The sequence below is a fragment of the Nicotiana attenuata genome, unplaced genomic scaffold (genome assembly GCF_001879085.1).
Source record: "Nicotiana attenuata strain UT unplaced genomic scaffold, NIATTr2, whole genome shotgun sequence".
In the NCBI taxonomy this organism is placed as follows: domain Eukaryota; kingdom Viridiplantae; phylum Streptophyta; class Magnoliopsida; order Solanales; family Solanaceae; genus Nicotiana; species Nicotiana attenuata.
The window spans coordinates 5253-28243 of NW_017671282.1; positions in this window are offsets into that span (position 1 = coordinate 5253).

The following is a 22991-nucleotide window of genomic DNA, read 5'->3' on the forward strand; positions in this document are numbered from 1 at the left end:
AAGAGCAGTAGAAAATATTTTGTTTTTCACAAATATAATAAAAGGTGTTGGGATCTTGACTTCACTTAATATTTTTATTATATAGTAGAATTATTATTCTTTAATTTCTATTTCTCAAAAAGGTATAAATGCCTCTCACGATTACAAATATATATTATTACTCAAGTTGAATAATTAATTGCACTCCTCTCGGTTATACAAATTAATCTTCAAAATAGTAATACTAAAGAACCAGAAATATATGATTGAACTAAAATATGCTCTTGATAGTAAGTCCCTTTCGGTTACCCTACTTGTTATAACTTATTATTACACCGTTCGCCTCTCTCGATTACAAATGAGTGTAAAATTAATTATAACATAAAAGAGATAGATGTTGCTGAATAAATATTAACATTTATCAATACTACATTTAACTATATTATTTCTTCCGCCTCTCTCGATTACAGAATTAATAAACAGTTAATATGTAGTATAAGATAGATAGATGTTAATAAATTAAATAACGTCTAACTGTAAAAGCAGATAAAAGTTAAATAAATTCTAGCTCAAGCATGTGAATTTGAGGAATAATATCTACTATTATATAGAAATATTAAGATCCGTCTTTCTCCCAACACAAGAAAAGTTACTCTATACTAGAACTAGTACTAACAATGGAAATATTCTTGCCCATTAAATAAGAAAATAGAAAGAAATATTCAAGAAGAATAATTCCCCCTATTTAATTAAAAGCAGGAACTAGAGTAATTTCCTACACTGGAATTTATTTAGAAACAACAACTAAACCACTATTGTGATTTACAAGAAAAGATAACTCGATACTAGTAAAAGAAATAAAACAGAGAAGCTTATTAAGAATTTGGATTCAATCTTCTAGCTCTAAGCTTTCTCTCTACTGTGATGCCTTCCTCTAATCGGGCAACATCTCTTTATATAAGAAAGTTTCATGATGACTTCTCGATTTGGTGCTAGATTTCCATGGCAAATCTAGATTTTGCAGCAGATATGAGAATTCGAATTCTCGATTTGGTGCTAGATTTCCATGGCAAATCTAGATTTTGGATTTGCAGAGAAGAATTCTGTCATTCTAAGTTTAGATTTCATCAATTTCTTCATGGCAAATCGAACTTGGTGCATTGTCACGACAGTAATGAATTATAGCTCGATCTTACACTTCTTTGTTGTATTTTTCTTGAATATTTGTTTTTCTTTTTTCATATTGTGCACAACAATTCTTCTATAATTATTCCTGCAAAATAAAGTTAAAAATTTGGAGGAAACATGATAATTTATATGTTTTTATGAGAGAAATTATGTGGTTAACATCTGGTAAAATGCACTTATCACGCTCCTAGTTCCATATGCCCCCTAACCGGCGAGCGATCCCTACCACTTGCTGAAACGAAACATCTGGCTCCAACTCTCGAGCCATGCTGAACCGAAGTGACTGAGGTACAAACTCTCTCGAAACATCTCTGAAAATTGAACCCATGTAAGTGAAACTGCATCGGCCGATTACTCAACTCATATGTCCACCACCACAGATAAGCCGCTCCGTCAAGCTGGAACGTAGTAAAAGCAACCCCACTCATCTCTGCAATACCCATAGTGCTGATAATGCGATGACACTCCTCTATGAAACCCATTGTGCCCTCTTAAGCCAAACCGCTGAATGTAGGAGGGTCACATTTTTCTTGAACCTTGCAAATCTAAGTTGTTCTCCCTCGGATGTTGCTGCCCTGACCGTGAGCTGAACTGGAACCACAAATTGTGCCGCCATGACACCTGGGACCTGACTAATGGAAACTCGCTGCTCTGGGTGTGGTCTAGCTGCGGCACGTGCTCCTCGTCCGCCTCTGCCTCTGCCTCCAGCGACACCTGCTCTGGGAGCAGCACCGTCGATAACTGTAGCTCGTGTCCTCACCGTCGGTGAGAGAATGGGATGATAAAAGTTCAAACTCCGAGATCAATAAGCTCGCACGATAGGAATGGAAGAAGTGAGATTGTCCTAATAGTTCCGTAGCCTCTCGAAGATAAGTACAGACGTCACCGTACCGATACGCAAGACTCTACTAAACTCGCTTATGACTCGTAGCACCTATGAACCTAGAGCTCTGATACCAACTTGTCACGATCCAATTTCCCCTCCGTTGGGTTTCATAATGGCACCTAGTCTTAAGGACTAGGTAAGCCTAATAATTGCGGAATAAGAACCATGAATAATAACATCTAAAATTCTTCTGAAATAAATTCTTATACAATGAATATCTTCCCAAAACCCGGTAGTACAAGTCATAAGCTCTACAGAGTTTTCGCTACCATTTCTAAACACAACCGTATGGAAGTAAGTACAAAAGTGAGAATATAAAATAGGAAGGTGACTCTGAAGCCTGCGAACGCAGCAGCAGGACTACCTTGAGTCTCCTCGGCAAGAATCCGCACAGCTACTAGCGAACAATACCTGGATCTGCACACAAAAAAATGTGCAGAAGTGTAGTATGAGCACACCACAGTGGTGCCCAGTAAGTATCAAGACTAACCTCGGTGGAGTAGTGACGAGGAACAGTCAAGACAACTACTGGTCAAATGAAATGAACAGGATATGATAATAAAATATCGAGATAAAGATAACAAGGTAATATCAACAGCGGGGAGAAATCAAAATACAAACAGTAGGAACAATAAAGGGAGAACACGGGTAGTAACAAACGACACCAAATAAATCAGATAACCAAGTAAATCAACACTGACATAACAGGAACAGAGACAAGTAAGAATGTATCCAATAAAGAAGGCAATGCCAACTCAATCACTCACATCATGCCTAATACGCAAACCCGACCATCTCAATCCTCGGTTTCTCATATCATAATCTCAACTTCCGGACCTTCAGCACACATGGCACCTTGTGCTCCCATATTTTCCATCTCACTCTTAACAAAAGAAATCCACATGCTATACAATACATAATGTCCGTATAAATGCACTCAAGATGTTCAAGAAGTCTCATTTACCTAATATAAGTAAATTACAAATTCTAAACTGATTAGGAAAGCCAGCAAGAAAAAACGAAGTTATTTTTAGAAATCATTTGAATAAAGAAAGTACCATTTTGATTAGAATACAACATCGAATGAATTATTACCTTTACCATGGGATTTAATAATTTATAACTTAGTAGAAGTTGCTTTTAAGTAGAATACAACCTCAAACGATTTAAGGAAAAATTTAGTTGAGAAACTAATTGAGTCAAAATGTAGAAATTTCTGAAGTTTGAAGTATTGAAATATATATATATATATATATATATATATATATATATATACGGCGAGGTATTGACAACACTATGGGTTCCAACATAAAGAATCACAGCAGTAAGGGAATCTAACCCGTTAAAACACTTGAATTGATAACAACAAATATACACAGCAAACAGAAGGTACACTGCATCACCCTTCGTGCTTTTACACTCACAGAATATCGACAGGGGATCTCCCGGGATCCCGTCCCGTAGTTCCAAACGTAAGTACTTGGGGGATCTCTCAGTATCCTCAGTATATGAGCTAGGATCTCTTGGTATCCTCAATGTATGTGCTGGGGATCTCTTGGTATCCCGAGGATCTCTTGGTATCCTCAATATATGTGCTGGGGATCTCTTGGTATCCCGAGGATCTCTTGGTATCCTCAATATATGTGCTGGGGATCTCTTGGTATCCCGAGGATCTCTTGGTATCCTCAATATATGTGCTGGGGATCTCTTGGTATCCCGAGGATCTCTTGGTATCCTCAATATATGTGCTGGGGATCTCTTGGTATCCCGAGGATCTCTTGGTATCCTCAATATATGTGCTGGGGATCTCTTGTATCCCAAGCCAACAATATGAACAAATACATCCCGGCAAGGGAATCAACAATATGAACAAATAACACCCCGGAAGGGAATCAACAATATAAACAATACATCCGGCAAGGGAATCAACAATATAAAAAATGCATCCGGCAAGGAATCAAACCAATCCAATCACAAGAAAGTTCCACCACCAAGAGTATGATTACATAGCAACAAGAGAATCACGGAGAAACTAAGAAAAACATAATAACCTTAACAAAACAACAAAAAAACAGCTAATTCAATTAAGGCAATTAAGGCCAAGTAACAGGTAAGAGTTAGAGGAAAGCTAACAACATCGTATAGAGCATATAGAGGTAAATTATGCAATTAGATAACTCAATCATAACATAATACTTCCCATATGATGAACATAAGGACCTAAGAACCCTAAAGGCAATTTTTCCCACAAATAAGCCGAGCACAACACTCGTCACCTCGCGTGCACGGACTACAATTAGCATGGAAGACTCAAATCCTAAGGGGAAGTCCCCCACACAAGGTTAGGCAAGATACTTACCTCAAAGACGACAACTCGGTACTCTAAAATGGACTTCTCGGGCGAAAAGACCTTCGGACAGCTCAAATCCAACTAACAACTCCAAACACACATAAATCGAATAAGGAACTATTCCGAATAATAAAGTTTCAATCTTTACAAAAAATATAAAAATCGACCCAAAAGTCGACCCCCGGGCCCGCAGCTTGGAACCCATCAAATTTTACAAAATCCGATCGCCCATTCCAAAATGGTTCAACCATACAAAATTTATCCAATTCCAATACACATTTCGTCCCTCCATCAATAGATTTTCCAATTTTTGAAATTTTTCTTCAAAAACCAACTCTTTCCCCAAACCAAAACACAATTTAAATGATAAAAATAAAGATAAATTCATGGAATATATTTAATTCTAGTTGAAGAACACTTACCCAATCAAATTTCGTGAAAAACCCACCAAAAATCACCAAGAACCGAGCTCTAGAAGTCAAAATATGATGAAAATGGTGTAACCCTCGATTTTGGAATATAATCTGTCTGCCCAGGTGTTTGTTCATCGCGATCGCGGGAGGAGTGATACGATCGCGTAGAAGAAAATAGCTACTGGCCCAAAATGTTCTATGCGATCACGCAAGGACTAATGTGATCGCATAGAAGGAAAATATTCACTGACCAAAAAATGTTCTATGCGATCGTGTAAGGAAAGATGCGATCGCGAAGAGTAAGATTGGTGGACACTATGCGATCGTGGACAAACCAATGCAATCGCATAGAAGGAAAATGCTGCTGTCCAAATTTGTGCTATGCTATCGCGAACAAATCAATGCAATCGCATAGAAGGAAACTGCTACTGTCCAAATTTGTGCTATGCTATCGCGGACAAATCAATGCAATCACATAGAAGGAAAATGTTGATGTCCAAATTTGTGCTATGCTATCGCAAAAATATCAATGCAATCGCATAGAAGGAATGTTGCTGTCCAAATTTGTGCTATGCTATCGCGAACATATCAATGCAATCGCATAGAAGGAAAATGCTGTTGTTCAAATTTGTGCTACGCGATCGCGAACGAATCAATGCGATCGCATAGAAGGAAAATATGGCAGGTTGACATTGTACTACACGATCGCGTCTACGCCTATGTGATCGCATAGAAGGAAATACCAGATAGCAGAACAGTAGTTCAAACATAGGGAAAACTGACCCGTAGCCCATCCGAAACACACCCGAGGCTCCCGGGACCCCGTCTAATCACACAAACAAGTCATATAACCTAACACGGACTCGCTCAAGGTTTCAAATCACATAAAACAACACCAAAACAATGAATCAAACCAAAAATCAAACTTATGAATTTCCAAATCTTCAAATATCAAATCTCATGCCGAAACCTATCAATTCAACTCGGAATAACGCCAAAATTTGCAGACAAGTCCAAAATGACATAACGGAGCTGCTCCAGCTCCTGGAATCCCATTCTGACCCCGATATCGCAAAAGTCAACTATGGGTCAAACTTCTCTCCATTTTCCAAACCTCTATTTTTTCCAACTTTAGCTGAAACGCCTCAAATTACCCTACGGACCTCCAAATATGAATCCGGACACGCGCCTAAGTCCAAAATCACCATACAAACCTGTTGGAATTATCAAAAATTCATTCCGAGGCCGTTTACTCAAAATTCCAATTTCCGTCAAATTCTCACCGCTTAAACTCCCAAAACTAGATTCCTTCTTCCAATTTGACTCTAAATCATCCGTTAACTGAATTCAACCATGCACACAAGTCGATACTCATATTATGAAGTTGTTCCAGACCTTACGCTGCTGAATGGAGCTTAAATTCTCAAAACGACCGTCCGGGTCGTTACAGTACTTGATGCTGAAATTCACCTTGACGCTAAAGTTCTTGGTGACACTATTAAAGAAGGAAATGAAGTATCAAGTCAGGATAAGGCGAAAGCCATGATTTTCCTTTACCATCATCTCGATGAAGGGTTAAAAAGTGAATATTTAACCTTGAAAATCCATTTCAATTATGGACTAGTTTGAAGGAACGATATGACCACCTAAAGGCCACGGTATTGCCAAGAGTTTGTCGTGGCTGGATGCACTTACGGCTACAAGATTATAAGACCATAAGTGAATATAATTCTGCTGTATATAGAATAATTTCCCAACTAAAATTATGTGGGGAACCTATGAATGATGAGGACATGCTGGAAAAGACTCTTTCCACTTTTCATACCTCAAATATGGTGTTACAGCAGCAATACCGTGAAAAGGGATTTAAGAAATATTCTGAGTTAATTTCACGCCTTTTGGTGGCTGAACAACATAATGCCCTTTTAATGAAAAATCATGAAGCTCGTCCCACTGGATCAGCTCCATTTCCAGAAGCGAATCTGGGAATGATTGATCCAAAGTCTGAAAAAAGACAAAATAATTATCGTGGCCGAATAAATATACGTGGACGTGGCAAGGGGCGAAATAATAATCGACATGGTGGTGGTCGTTATAAACAAGAGAACAATAAGGGTTCTTAGAGTAATCCTCCAAAAGGCAAAGGTAATGTTTGCCATCGATGTGGTATGAAAAATCATTGGGCACGAATTTGTCGTACACCTAAATATTTTGTCAAACTTTATCAAGCATCTAAAAAGGGAAACAAAATAAAGATGAGACTTACTTGACTTTTCAAAATGATATTGAGGCGGGCCCTATGAATAATCATGATAAAGTTGAAGCAAACCTTACCCATAAAGATGATATTTTTGAAGGTCTTGCAGATATTACTCATTTAGAAGCTGGAGACTTCTTTGAGCATCATAACTGAAGACTTATTATTGAGAAAAATTATAAGAATAAATGTATTTCTTTTTATGAAGTTCATATTTTGAATAAAACTTTTTATGTTGTCGGTATTTAATTTCATAAATGTAGTTTCTTTTGTTCTTAAATTTTTCAATATTACTTATGATGTATTTTTCTTCTTCTTGAAAAATATGAAAACTTCCCAGTCTTCAGTTGGCCATATGAATAGTAAAGAAGAAATATGTCTTCTGGATAGTGCTACGACGCACACCATATTAAAAGATAAGAGATATTTCTCTTATTTAATTATGAAAGAAGCCAATATCATTACAATATCTGGTAGTACAAAATTAATTGAGGGATCTGGAAGAGCGATTGTATTACTACCAGGAGGAACTATATTGGCTTTTAATGATGCATTATATTGTAGTAGGTCTCAAAGAAACTTGTTGAGTTTCAAAGATATTCGCCAAAATGACTATCATATTGAGACCACCAATGAAGAAAAGGTTGAATACCTTTATATTACTACAATAAAAGCGGAAAAGAAGTATGTGCTTGAAAAGCTTCCCGCATTTTCCTCCGGATTATACTACACTAATATTAGTGTAGTTGAATCACATGCCATAGTAAACAAGGAGTTTACTAATAATTTTATTATTTGGCATGACCGGTTGGGCCATCCCGGTTATAATATGATGCGCAAAATAATTGAGAATTAACATGGTCATTCATTGAAGAACCAGAAGATTCTTCAAACTAAAGAATTCTCGTGTGCTGCTTGTTCTCAAGGAAAACTGATTATTAGACCATCAGTAATTAAAATTGGAGTTGAATCTCCTACATTTTGGGAATGTATACAGGGTGATATATGTGGGCCCATACACCCTCCATGTGGACCATTCAGATATTATATGATTTTGATGGATGCATATACAAGATGGTCACATGTGTGCTTGTTATCAACCCGCAATTTGGCCTTTGCGAGGTTACTGGCTCAATTAATAAGATTAAGAGCACAGTTTCCAAATTATGCAATTAAGACACTTCGTCTTGATAATGCTGGTGAATTTACGTCCCAGACCTTTAATGATTATTGCATATCAACTGGGATAAAAATTGAGCATCCAGTTGCTCATGTTCATACTCAAAATGGTCTAGCGGAATCATTGATCAAACACCTTCAATTAATTGCTAGACCAATGCTTATGAGAACAAAATTCCCATTTCGGCATGGGGCCATGCAGCAGCTCTTGTGCGGATCAGACCCACAAGTTATCATAAAGTCTCCCTAATACAATTGGCTTTTGGTCAGGAGCCAAATATTTCCCATCTTAGAATATTTGGATGTGCAGTATATGTTCCAATTGCTCCACCACAACACACAAAGATGGGACCCCAAAGAAGGTTGAGGATATATGTTGGGTACGAATCTCCTCCTATTATAAAATATTTGAACCTACGACTGGAGATTTATTTACGGCAAGATTTGCTTATTGTCATTTTGATGAATCATTATACCCAATATTAGGGGAGAAAATACGCAGCTGCAAAAGGAGATAAATTGGAATGCATTATCACTATCTCATTACATCCTCGAACAAATCAATGTGAACACGAGGTTCAAAAGATAATTTATTTGTAAAATATTGCAAATCAACTACCTGATGCATTCACTAACCTACCAAGGGTGACTACGTCATATATTCCAGCTGCTAATGCTCCTATTCGAATTGATGTCCCGGTTGGACAATCTATAAATGCAAATGAGTCTAATCCACGCTTGAAACGTGGTAGACCAATTGGTTCCAAAGATAAAAATCCTCGAAAGCGAAAAGGAGCAAATGATCTAGGAGATCATAATATGGAGGCAATTGCTCAAAAAGAGCCCTGTGACATAACAAATGATAAGACCACAGAGGAGGCCCATGTACCTGAAAATAATAATAATGAAGAGATCTCAATAAGTTATGTCTCTACGTCAAAAAGGTGGAACCAAAATAATATTATTGTCGACGACATTTTTGCTTATAATGTTGCTGTTGAAATAATGCAACAAGATGAGGATCTTGAACCAAGATCTGTCGATGAATGTAGACAGAGAAATGATTGGCCAAAATGGAAAGACGCTATCCAGACAGAATTAGCTTCACTTGAAAAATGTAAAGTATTCGGACGTATAGTCTGAACACCTGAAGGAATAAAGCCAGTGGGATACAAATGGGTTTTTGTGCGAAAACGAAATGATAAAAATGAAGTCGTTAGATATAAAGCACAACTTGTGGCACAAGGATTTTTGCAAAGACCTGGCATTGATTATATGGAGACATATTCTCGTGTGGTGGATTTAATCACTTTCACGTATCTTATAAATTTGCCAGTCCATGAAAAACTTGATATGAGTCTAATGGATGTTCTCACAACCTATTTGTATGGCACATTAGACAACAAAATTTATATGAAAATCCCTGAAGGGCTTAAAGTTCCTGAAACTAATAAAAGTTTTCGGGAAACTTGTTCAATAAAACTTCAAAAATCCTTGTACGGATTGAAACAATCAGGGCGAATGTGGTATAATCAACTGAGTGAATATTTGCTGAAAGAAGGGTATAAGAATGATCCAATTTGTCCTTGTGTATTTATAAGAAGGTCTGGATCTGAATTTGTTATAATCGTTGTGTATGTTGGTGATCTAAATATCATTGGAACTCTTGGGAAACTTCCAAAAGCAGTAGACTGTTTGAAGAAAGAGTTTGAAATGAAAGATCTTGGAAAGACAAAATTGTGTCTTGGTCTACAAATTGAGAATATGAAAGATGGAATTTTTGTCCATCAATCAACTTATACTGAAAAGATCCTAAAGCGTTTTTATATGGATAAAGCACATCCATTGAGTACCCCGACGGTTGTGAGATCACTTGATATAAATAAAGATCCATTCCGACCTCATAAAAATGATGGAGAGCTTCTTTGTAACGACCAGACCCGTCGTTACGGGAGTTACCGCCCCGTTTTCCCCGTTTTATGCTTCTATATATTTCATTATACGTGTTTGGAGAATTTGAAGTAATTCGGATAGAGTCTGGTTAGAAATGAGACAATAAGTCTCTTTATGATAAGGTTAGTTTGGAAAAAGTCAACCGAATGTTGACTTATGAGTTATAAGGCTCGGAATGGATTTACGATGATTTGACCAGTTTCGTGAGATGATTTGTGACTTAGGAGCGCAATCGGAACTGAATTTGGAGGTCCGGTGTGGAATTAGGCTTGAATTGGCTAAGGTTGAATTTTGGCGAATTCCGGATGGTAGGTGAGATTTTGATCCGAGGGTCGGAATGGAATTCCGAGAGTTGCAGTAGCTCCGTTAGGTGATTTTGGATATGCGTGCAAAGTTTCAGATCATTCAGAGGTGTTTAGGTCGGGTTTTAGATCAAATGCAAGTTTCGGAAGTTTTAGTTTAACTTAGGCTTGAATCCGTGGTAATTCGATGATTTTGGTGTTTATGATAGTGTTTTTATGTTACGAGCAAGTTCGAATGAAGTAATAGAACATATCTGTGCATTTGGTTGAGGTCCCGAGGGCCTCGGGGTGAATTAGGGTGGTTAAACGAGAGTTTTGAGGTGTAATTGCAGGTCAGATTTTTCTGTCATCTGGTGTTTCCGCTTCTGCGGAAATGGACCGCAGAAGCGGTACCGCAGAAGCGGGTACGTGGTCGCAGAAGCGGTCGTGGCCGGCTAGGGAAATTCCGCAGATGCGGAAGGTGGCTCGCACCAGCGGGTCCGCATAAGCGGACAAGGTGCCGCAGAAGCGGTTTTGAAGGAACCGCAGAAGCGGACTTCGCGTCGCATAAGCGAAGTCCGGGCTTCTAAGTGAAAACCGCTTAAGCGGAAATGTGGCCGCAGAAGCGGTCCCGCATAAGCGAAAGCGGGACCGCAGAAGCGAAAATCGCTGGGCGACAGAAGGGTTTTAAAATAATATTTCATCCGCGACCCTTTCATATTTTTCCTCCATTGTTGACGTTCTTAAGAGCTTTGAACAAGGAAATTCGAGGGTTTTGACTGAGAATCACTTGGAGGTAAGTTCCTTGGCCTAAATATTCGAATTTATGGTAGAAATTACATGTAAATTGTAGAAAATTCATCAAAAACGGGTCAAGCTAGGGCTTGGAAAGCTGTGATGTAAAAATGGAATTTGGAGGGTCAAACGAGCTCCGATTTTGGTAAACTTTATATGCACGGACTCGTGGCGAGACGAGGAATCTGTTGGTGTGATTTTCGGAATTTTTCGAGAAGTGGGCCCGGGGCTCGGGTTTTACCAACTTCGTGAATTTTAGTACTTTTCGAGTATTTTTGATTGGGTTATGTTTCTTTAACCCATATTTATGTATTCGTTGTGATTTTGACTAGATTCGACGCGCGAGGAGGTCGATACGAAAGGAAAAGGCATTGCGGACCATTCTACGGCCGGTTAGAGGTGAGTAGTTGGTGTATATGATGGCCTGAGGGTTTGAAACCCCGGCTTATCACATTGTGACGCTATTGTAGGGCGTGACTCGCACCCCATGGCAGGTGCAGGATTGGTTATGACTGGGGATTGAGACTTAGTCCATCCCGAACAAGAATATTTCTATATTGGCGACTGATACGCACCCTGTATTGAATATATCTGGGCTTATTGCCGTGTTTGGGGCCTTGTGCCGATCTGTAGCATCCTTAGAGGATGATTGTCATTGTGATAGCATGCTTTGTATAATCATTGATCTCAGTCCTGTGTTTAATCACTGTTATGAAACGCTAAGTCACTTTTCCTGAAGTTAAATATCTAAAGTATATTCTCCTTAATAAATTGGAAATTGGGAAATTAATTGAATCTGTTACGTGACTCATATGCATATTGTGGACTGAGTATGGATCGGGCTGCACGCCGCAGCGAATGGTATGATTATATTGCGCTTGGGCTGAAGGAGCCCCTCCGGAGTCTGTACACACCCCCAGTGAGCGCCGTCGACGTTAAATGGATCGGGCTACGCGCCGTAGCGGTCATGTGCATTGCATTGCATCTTTACATTATACTTGACTGATATATTTTGAGTTGTTTTGCTGTTAGTTCGTAGTTAGGTGTTGGACTGTTAGTTTTAGCTTTACTTTGTGGCATTTCGTGGATTTCTTATCTTCAGACATTTTATATGCTTATTACTCACTGAGTCGGTAGTACTCACCCCTACTCCCTGCACCTTGTGTGCAGATTCAGGTACACCGGAGGCTTAGCTGAGCAGTCTTTGTTTCTCAGAGCTTATCAGAGTTGTTGAGGTAGATGCTTGACGTTCGAAGGACCTGACTACTCTTCCTATTTCAGTTTTATTTATATATACATTTCCAGACTTGAGTATTTTCGTTCAGATATTGTTATTCAGATTGTTTTAGAGGCTCTAGACTCGTGACCCCAGGTCTTTGGGAGCGTTTTATCAGACTTCGTATTTTTCTCAGTATTATTCTATTATAAATATTGGATTATTATTCTAAAACTATTATAATCTCTTTAGATTGTCGGTTTGAGGTTTACGGTTAATTTGGGAACGATTGTGGTCTGGCTTGCCTAGCAATGTTGTTGGGCGCCATCACGACCGGGTTTGGGGTCGTGACATTCTTGGTAATGAAACTCCATATCTTAGTGCAATTGGGGCACTAATGTATCTTACAAATAATACTTGACCAGATATAACTTTTGCAGTAAGTTTATTAGCAAGATTTAGTTCCTTTCCAACAACAAGACACTGGAATGGTGTTAAGCATATTTTTAGATACCTCCGAAGGACTATTGATATGGGATTATTTTATGCTTATGAATCCGATTCACAGTTGATTGGTTATGCAGATGTAGGTTATTTGTCTGAGCCACATAAAACCCGATCTCAAACAGGCTATCTATTTACTTGTGGGGGTACAACTACTTCATGGAGTTAAACAAAACAAACTTTAGCTGCTACAACTTCCAATCATGTAGAGATAATAGCTATTCATGAAGCTAATCGAGAATGTGTATGGTTGAGATCAGTGACTCAACATATTCAACAATTGTGTGGTCTTTCTTTAAAAACGAAGATTCCAACGATATTGTATGAAGACAATGCTGCTTGCATAACTCAACTTAAAGGAGGATATATTAAAGGAGACAGAACAAAGTACATTTCACCAAAGTTCTTTTTCACACACGATCTTCAGCAAAATGGTGAGATAAATGTTCAACAAATCCGTTCAAGTGACAATCTGGCAGATTTATTCACTAAGGCATTGCCAACATCAACATTTGAGAAGTTGAGACATAAGATTGGAATGCGTTATCTTCGAGATATCAAATAAAGCTTTCGTCAGTGGGAGTATAATACGCGCTGTACTCTTTTTCCCTTAACCAAGATTTTGTCCCAAGTGAGTTTTTCTGGTAAGGTTTTTAATGAGGCAGCCTCAATGCGTATTACAAGATGTGTGTACTCTTTTTCCTTCACTGGGTTTTTTCCCACTGGGTTTTTTCTAGCAAGGCTTTAACGAGGCACATTATCTTCCAAATGAACATCCAAGGGGGAGTGTCATAAATAAAGTGAATGTATATGGATGTTCATTTAATCCATCTATACATTCTATACAATGTACTATTTGGGTAGATGCACCTATTAATTCCTAGGATGTATCTAGTGAGTTTTGGGTGTATCTTGTATAGTATAAATAGGACATTCTTTGCCTATGGAAGAACACACAAGAAACATACTTGAATAAGATAGCTTCTACATTCTCCTCCTATACATCTTGTCTCTATTACTATATTGTTCTATTTTGCTCTCATTTCTTAACAAAATATTATTTGTAAAGATAATGTTTTGTTTCATGGGCTCCTACATTTTGAAACACTGATTACAAGTTATTCTAATCCGTTCTCCACTTTGATAGTCAATGATGTTTTTGTTTCTATTATTTTATATTTATTTTGGCTGAAAATTTCGTAATAATTATTATACTTGATTATTTACTCACATACATTTAAATCAACTAATCTTAAAGTACGCGCGTTGCGTGTGTATTTTATATCATAAATACAAATTTTATAAGAATTACATAGATATTATTTACAAAAGTGTCTAAATTATTAAATAAATAAAAAAATCTAAATTCCTAAAAAAATGATGAACATTAATCGCATTTATCTAACTCAATAAAGAACAACTCTGCTCTACAAAATACCTTATTATTTGGACTTTCGTTAAGGATAGATTTATCATGATAAAGAGATAGATTCAATCATTATCATGATAAAGAGATTATACATACTAATAACATCGTTACTTCCTTAGTTCAATAATGATGGGTATATTAGTTAGCCACATATCCCTAATTTAATATTTATTTGCAATTACATGCAATATCTATTCCCTAGATAGATTTATCGACACTATAAAAAATTACTGAACCTTATGACAACACTTTTGGAAAGTGTTTTATTAATTTAATGTCCTAAATATAAAAAATATTAATTAAACATTAATTTTATCCAATGTAAATTTTATTTTCTCTGATAAAAAGGTCGATTAATTTTCGTTTTCGTACTTTTATAATAGTCTGGATTGATTGAAGAAGACAAAATTAAGTGAAACATTATTTTCCTATATATTTAATAGTTTTTAATTTTTATTTACCACTTAATTACTATAAAAGTAATATACATTGTTGCAAATACTAAGTAAAAAAAATTCTTCTAAAAAATTACTCATTGATATTAAAAAAATATTTTTTTTCATCATGATAAAGTACAGCCATCTTCCAATTGCCATAGAAATTACTTGAAAAGAACGAGTACAAAATTTGTACTAATGATCTAAATAATTGACTTCTTAATTATTTATTTAAGGTAAAAAGATTTAGGAACCTAGTTTAAATAAGTAAAGATTTAATAAGAAAATCTCAATGAATTTTTAGGTCCTAAATATTAGGATAATCAAATGACTATTTTGTCCAATGTGAACTATATTTTAAAGGGCTAAAAAAGGCGAACGACATTTCGTTAAGGGCCTTCGTGCTTTTAATATAGTATTAGTATCTATGAACGTGTGTTGCACGTTAATAATGGCACATGATGATTTAAACATTTATTTATATGAAGGAACAATAAAATTTAATTAATGAGAGAAATTTTATGTATAATAATACAACAATCATCTAATGCCGAAAATGATTATTGCATTAGCATAATACATGAATTTAAAATAAAAAGACATTATCAAAACTTACACAAATAATCAATTTTGTCATGTTAGTTGGATAATTATGTATTATAGTTTAAAAGTATTTAATGTGATGGTATTTGTCATGACCCAATTTCCAATCTAGGTCGCGATGGCGCCAACACCGAGGTTAGGCAAGCCAAACTTAACCAGCTAGTGGGGTCCATTTACGTTACTAAAACATTTCCAACATTTACTTAGATTAAATTTAAAACATTCAATAATAATAAATAGTTTAGGCAATTTAAAACTGAAGTGACCAAATGATGTCATAATTAAGTGACTACATTCCAAATGAATAGTCTACTAATGTGTGTGCCAAAACCTGGTTTCACAAGTATATGGGCATCTAGTAGAATATACAAAAGAATATGTCTATCCTACTGCCTGAAATAGAATAGACAGTCAAAATAAAAGAGAGACTCCATCATGCTGTTGAACGGCATCGGAAAGGAGCAGCTCACCGTGGAATCTCGACCAACTATCAAGAATGCGCACCAGACGGGTAGCTAGATGCACCTGCCTCAGATCCTGTACAATTAAGTACAGAAGCGTAGTATGAGTACATAAACAATATGTACCCAGTAAGTATCTAGTCTAACCTCGAAGAAGTAGTGACGAGGGGCCAACTTGACACTTACTAGGGTCAATAATGTGATAATATGAAGTTCAATATTCCAAAACCCGGAATATATTTGCGACGCTGAATATACTTGCGACGCGATTAAGTATAAATACAACTAATTAAATATTTCTTTAATTCTGTCACGACCCTAAACCCGGACCCGATCGTGATGGCGCCTCTCGTGAAGACAAGGCCAGCCGACACAACACACAATTCATTTTAAACAACTAAAATAGCACAATTTAAATCATTAACATGCTAAAAATCCCAAAATATAAGTGAAACAGTATAATTGCGGAAAAAAGTAACCAACACAGCCCGACATCGGGGTGTCACCAGTCATGAGTATCTAACATAAGTCTCGAAACGTAGAAAAGGGACTACACAGTCTATTACAAAATCCAGTACGAGGGAAAGAAATAATGATAAGGGGGAGAAACACTGGGCTGCGAATGCCGAGCAGCTACCTAGTGAACTCCGGAAATTAGCTGGAAGCTATCAACCCTCACTAGCAGGACTTGTAGCGCCCGAATCTGCACACGGGGTGCAGGGAGTAAAGTGAGTACTCCAACTCAGTGAGTAATAACAATAAATGAAGACTGAGCGATAAGAAGTCACGTTAAACACAACAATATGCTTTTAAGAGGCAGAGCAAAGTCAGTAAATTACAATTAAACAGTGTAACCTCATAAAGCACCTTTTAAGCAGTTAAGCAAGTAAATGAAAGGCAGCTAGAAAAGATAAACTCAAAAAAACCACCCCTCGGGCACAATAACAACAGAATCAGCCCCTCGGGCAATAACATAGAACAATACCAGCCCCTCGGGCTATATCTCATATCATAATGGGTACCCGCGCTCTCTGGGGGTGTACAGACTCCGGGAGGGTCCCCTTACGGCCCAAGCGCAATATCAAGCCATCTCATGGCATAATCACTAGGCTCTCGGCCTCATATCAACGAGCCACCTCGTGGCGTACAATATCAGGCCCTCGGCCTCATAATCATAATCAGTATATCACCGTTGCGGCATGCAGCCCGACCAAAAAGTATTCTCACAACACAGACCCTCGGCCTTACTCAGTCAGAATCTCATAAGCCACTCGGGCAAAGGTAAAACATGATGCTCGGCTCAAAATATCTTTGAAAATATTATTTAAGGTGTTAAAACAGAGTAAGCATGGCTGAGTTATGAAAACGGTAAAACATAGCATGACTGAGTACAAGTATAAAGTCAAAACGGTGAGGAAATGGCAGTAAAAATCCCCTAAGGGTCCTAATTTGCAACCAAATACGCAGTAAAGCAGTCATTCGGGATGGACCAAGTCACAATCCCCAATGGTGCACGACTCCACGCTCGTCATCTAGCGTGTGCGTCACCTCAACATAGCCTAACGTTGTGTAATCGGTGTTTCATACCCTCAGGACAATATTTAAAATTATTACTCACCTCAATCCGGCCCAAACTCTAGCTCGTGATGCCTTTGCCCCTCAAATCGGCCTCTGAATGCTCCAAATCTAGGCAAAATCATAACATAACCATCAAAATATGCTAAGGGGACAAAGCCCACTCGAAAACAATCGAAAAACAACGCGAATCCCGAAATTAACCGAACCCGACCCCCGGGCCCACGTCTGGGAATTCGATAAAATTTACATCAATATATTCCTTATCTCCTCAGGAGTTCATACATATCAAAAGTACCAAAATCCGACCACAAATGGCCCCTCAAATCCTCAAGTCAAGGTCTTCAATACCAAGCCCTAATTTCCCAATTTTTAACCCTTAATCTCCATAATTACAGCTCTAATTCCGTGAAATAATACCATAGAAATGAGTTTTAGGTTCAACAATCTTACCTGCAGATGCTATCCCTAGAATTCCTCTTCAAAATGGCTTCCCCAAGCTCAAACCCGAATAAAAATGGTGAAGACATAGCTCAAAATCGTGAAGGAAACCTTTTATACTTTCTGACCCAGGTTTTTCGCACCTGCGGTCCTTTTTCCGCTTCTGCGGTCCCGCTTCTGCGGCCTAATCCACCGCATCTGCGATTTTCACTTAAATAGCCATTTCCGCATCTGTGGTTAAAAACCTCGCAGCTGCGCTACCGCAGGTGCGCCCACTTCACCGCTTCTGCGGTTCCTGGTAATATTCCTCTTGGCCGCATCTTGGTCTGCCTTCTGCTTCTGCGAGCATCGCACCTGCGGCCTCCCAACCGCAGGTGCAGTTATGACAGCAACAATATGCTTCAGCTGTCCCAACTCAACTTCAAACTTTCCGCCAACCATCCGAAATCACCCCGAGGCCCCCGGGACCTCAACCAAAAGCACAAACCAGTCATATACCACTACCCAAACTTATACCAATCTTCGAAACACCTCAAACAACATCGAATCCATCAAATCACATCGAATTCAAGCCTAAGGTTCCAAAAATCTTTCGAATTCCGCTTTTGATCAAAAAGACTACCAAACCACGTCCGAATGACCTGAAATTTTACACACACATCCCAAATGACACAACGGACCTACTGCAACTCCCGGAATTCGACCACTATATCAAAATCTCACCTATCAACCGGAAAACGTCAAAATTCCAATTTCGCCAATTCAAGTCTAAACCTTCCACGGACCTCCAAATCACATTCCGATCATGATCCTAAGTCCCAAATTACCTACGGAGCTAACCAAATCATAAAAATTCCGACCCGAGATCATATTCCAACAAGTCAAATCTTGGTCAAACCTTTCAAATCTTAAGCTTCAAACTGAGAACTGTTTCTTCAAAATTCATTCCGGTACCCTGAAAACCAAAACCAACGATTTACATAAGTCATAATACATCACACGGGGCTAGTCATGCCCGAGAACTGGCGAGCGAAGTGCAAAAGCTCAAAATGACCGGCCGGGTCGTTACAAATTCTTTTCAAAATAATTATTTACTTGAAATCCTTGAAATCATAACATTCTCAACGAGGTTTCAATCAATGCAATTCAACAATTTGTAATCATATCACAATACCCACAAAGCATGGTGTAAGCCTAGAACTACCCGGACATAACAGGAATAGTAGCCACGTACGGACTCTCGTCACTTCGTGCGTACGTAGCCCCCCACAATCAAATCACATATTAATTAAGTTTACCTATGGGGAGATTTCTCTCTTACAAGGTTAGAAAAGAGACTTACCTCGCTTCACGGTCTACTTTCCAGTCCAAGCTTAAGCCCAAACCCTCAATTTGGTGCCAAACACTCCAAAACTATCTAAATAGCATAGAAACTAATCAATAGGCTTAAAAGTTCATATCCCAACCCTTAGAGTGATTCCCCAATCCAAATTATAAGATTCCTAAAATTCATCCCCGGGCCCACATGCCCGAATTCCGGAAATTTTTCAAGAAAGTTGTTACCCATAGCCTAAGGATCGGGAATATATGATTTTTACTCCATTCCATAACAAATTTCGTGGTTAAATCTTGTTTTTATCAAAACCCTAGGTTTTACTCTAATCCCATGATCTTTCACTAATTTTTGTGTGTTAATCTACCCAAAAACCAAGTATTAAACTCACATTAAGTAGAAATAACTTACCTCACAATTGCTAGGTTGAATTCCCCTCTTTGGAAGCTCTCAAATCGCCCAAGGATACAATAAATGACCCCAACTAAGCCAAAGTCCCGATTTTTTAAACTTTCTGCCCAGCTGCCCCCTTCATCGCGAAGGCGACAGGGACTCGCGTTCGCGAAGGCTATTGGTTCAAGCCTTTTGAAGGGCCTTCATCACGAATGCGTCCATGGACTCGCGAACGCGAAGGCTAGCTTGGCTAGACCTACGCGAACGCGAAGAACAAAGCTGGCCAAGCCCCAGCTACACTACTCTACGCGAATGCGAGTCGCCTCACGCGAACGCGAAGGTCACTGACCCAGACCTTCGCGAACGCCGAATAGCTATCGCGAACGCGAAGAGAATTTATCCCCCAGCCCAACCCCTTCTACGCGAACCCGATGGTTCCCTCGCGTTCGCGAAGAAGGAAACCAGAACTGGCAGATTTGGTATGATGTATTTAGCTCCGAGGGGTCCGAAACTCACCCGAGCCACTCTGGATCACGTCCAAAGGCACTAACAGGTCTGTAACCATAATACGGACTTGCTCGAATTCTCGAAACGCAAAAAACAACAACGAAACCAAGAATCATAACCTAAAACTAAATTGAATCAAACTTTGTACTTCAAGTTTTCCAAATTCGCCGAATGCGTCGAATCATACTTAAACTACTCGGATTGGCACTAAATTTTGCGTTCAAGTCTTAAATGACATTACGGAACTATTCCCGGTCTCGAAATTCAATTCGGACCTCGATATCACCAAAACTCACTCCAAACCAAATTTAAAGAACTTCAAAGTTCTTCAAGAACTAGCTTTCACTATTAGGCGCCAAAATGCTCCTGGGTCATCCAAAACCCGATCTGGTCATACGCCCAAGTCCGAAATTATCATACGAACCTATTGCAACCGTCAAATCCCAATTCCGAAGTCGTTTACTCAAAATGTTGATCAAAGTCAAATTTCGCCTTTTAGGCCAACCTTAAGGAACCAAGTGTTCCAATTTCAACCCAAACTCTTCCAAATTCCGAACCAACTATCCCGCAAATCATAAATCAGTTAAAGCAAGTACGGAAAGTCTTATTTAGGGGAACGGGGTTCTAGAAAGCAAAACGACCGGTCGGGTCGTTACAGTATCTTAACAAACACTTGCTTTTGGACAATATTTTTTTTGTGTACGTTTCCTCCTAATGCTTTGGTTGCTCCGCCTTAATCAGAACTCTTGTTGTCGGTCTTGATATCTCTATTGAGAGTGCAACATACGGTTGTTCGTGCAAGAAAATATATTGTGGTAAATTTCCAATATTTAGGATGTTTTTCCTTGTGCTTTATTTATTATATTTGCAAAATGTAAACATACTAAAAATATTTTCACACAAATTTAAAGGGATATTCCTTAGTTTCGAAAGACGAAAGATGAATTCAGGGATAAGAATATACTTAGAATTACATTGAACAGTATCTTAATTTTTGCATGTATGACATTTTTGTCAAAACCTCTATATACCATCCATGTGCTATTACATAAGCTATTCAGCATATGTAAGTTTTTCAGTAGCATGACGAGCATATTTTTCTTCAAAATCAACTTATATACAATGGAAGATCAATTTTAACTTAGTTTATTATATAAACTGTGATACTAACATATGTAAGAAGTAATAAACTTGACAACAAATATGTATGGTAGAAGGCCATTTGGTATTAAAGTATTTAAGTATTCTTCTTGGTAGTAATTATTGGTATCATTTTCTGCTGAGTCAAAAAAAATAATTTTGTTTTTGCTATAAATTTTGCAATCAACCTGTCACGACCCCAATCCCGGTCGTGATGGCGCCCAACACAGTGCTAGGCAAGCCCGACCATTTGAACACTCTCAACCCACGTACGAAACACATTACCAATTAAAAGAGTTAAATTACCAGTTAAGCATGATTCTAATCTGTGATAATAGCTAAATCAGTGCGGAGAAACAATAGCAAATACCAAAAACAACGCCCAAAGGATCTGATGTCACGAGTCTAGAGCCTCTACATACAACTGAGTAGCAACCTATACATGTAATGGTCTAAAATGCGGAAACAAAGGGGATAAGGGGAGGAATCGGGTCCTGCGGACGCCATGCAGCTACCTCGATAACTCCGGTATCAAATCTGAGCAACAGCAAAGCACTCTACGGAGCCTCTTGGATACCTGTATCTGCACACATGGTGCAGGGAGTAAAGTGAGTACTCCGACTCAGTGAGTAACAGAAATAAATAACGACTGAAAATAAGAAAACTCGTAAAAACACTACACAGTTCTATATCAAAAGCAAATGCAGTAAACAACAACTAAGTGAGGAAAACAGGTGAATATCCCTCAAACCAGTACATAACTCACTTACTCCTCTCAAAGTCCGGTAATTTACTTACACTGTTGCGGCGTGCAGCCCGGTCCGTATAGTATAATGCTGCAGCGTGCAGCCCGATCCATATATATATATATATATATATATATATATATATATATATAAATATATACTGCTGCGGCGTGCAACCCGATCCAATAATAATATATACTGCTGCGGCGTGCAGCCCGATCTAATAATAATAGTCGACTGCGCTCACTGGGGGGTNAACTAAATAGTCAACTTCCGGTTGACTTTTCCAAAACAAGCTTTCCTTAAAGAGACTAAGTGTCTCATTTCCATCTAAAACCAATCCAATTCGACTCGATCACCTCCAATACCGATAATGAAGCATAGAGAAACATAAAATGAGGGAAACGGGGTGGTAACTCACGTGACGACGAGCCGGGTCGTCACATCCTCCCCAACTAAAACAAACGCTCGTCCTCGAGCGGGTCAAGAAACATACCTGGAGCCTCAAACAAATGAGGATATCTGCTCCGCATCTCCCGCTCGGTCTCCCAAGTAGCCTCCTCCACGGGCTGACCTCTCCATTGCACCTTCACTGAAGCTATATCCTTTGATCTCAACTTCCGAACCTGACGACCCAAAATAGCCACTGGCTCCACATCATAGGTCAAATCATCCTCCAACTGAACAGTGCTGAAGTCCAATACATGAGACGGGTCCCCAACATACTTCCGGAGCATAGATACATGAAATACCGGATGCACGCTCGATAAGCTGGGTGGCAAGGCAAGCTCATAAGCCACCTCCCCAATCCTCCTAAGTACCTCAAAAGGCCCAATGAACCGCGGACTCAGCTTCCCTTTCTTCCCAAATCGCATAACACCCTTCATGGGTGAAACCTTCAGCAAGACCTTCTCACCAACCATAT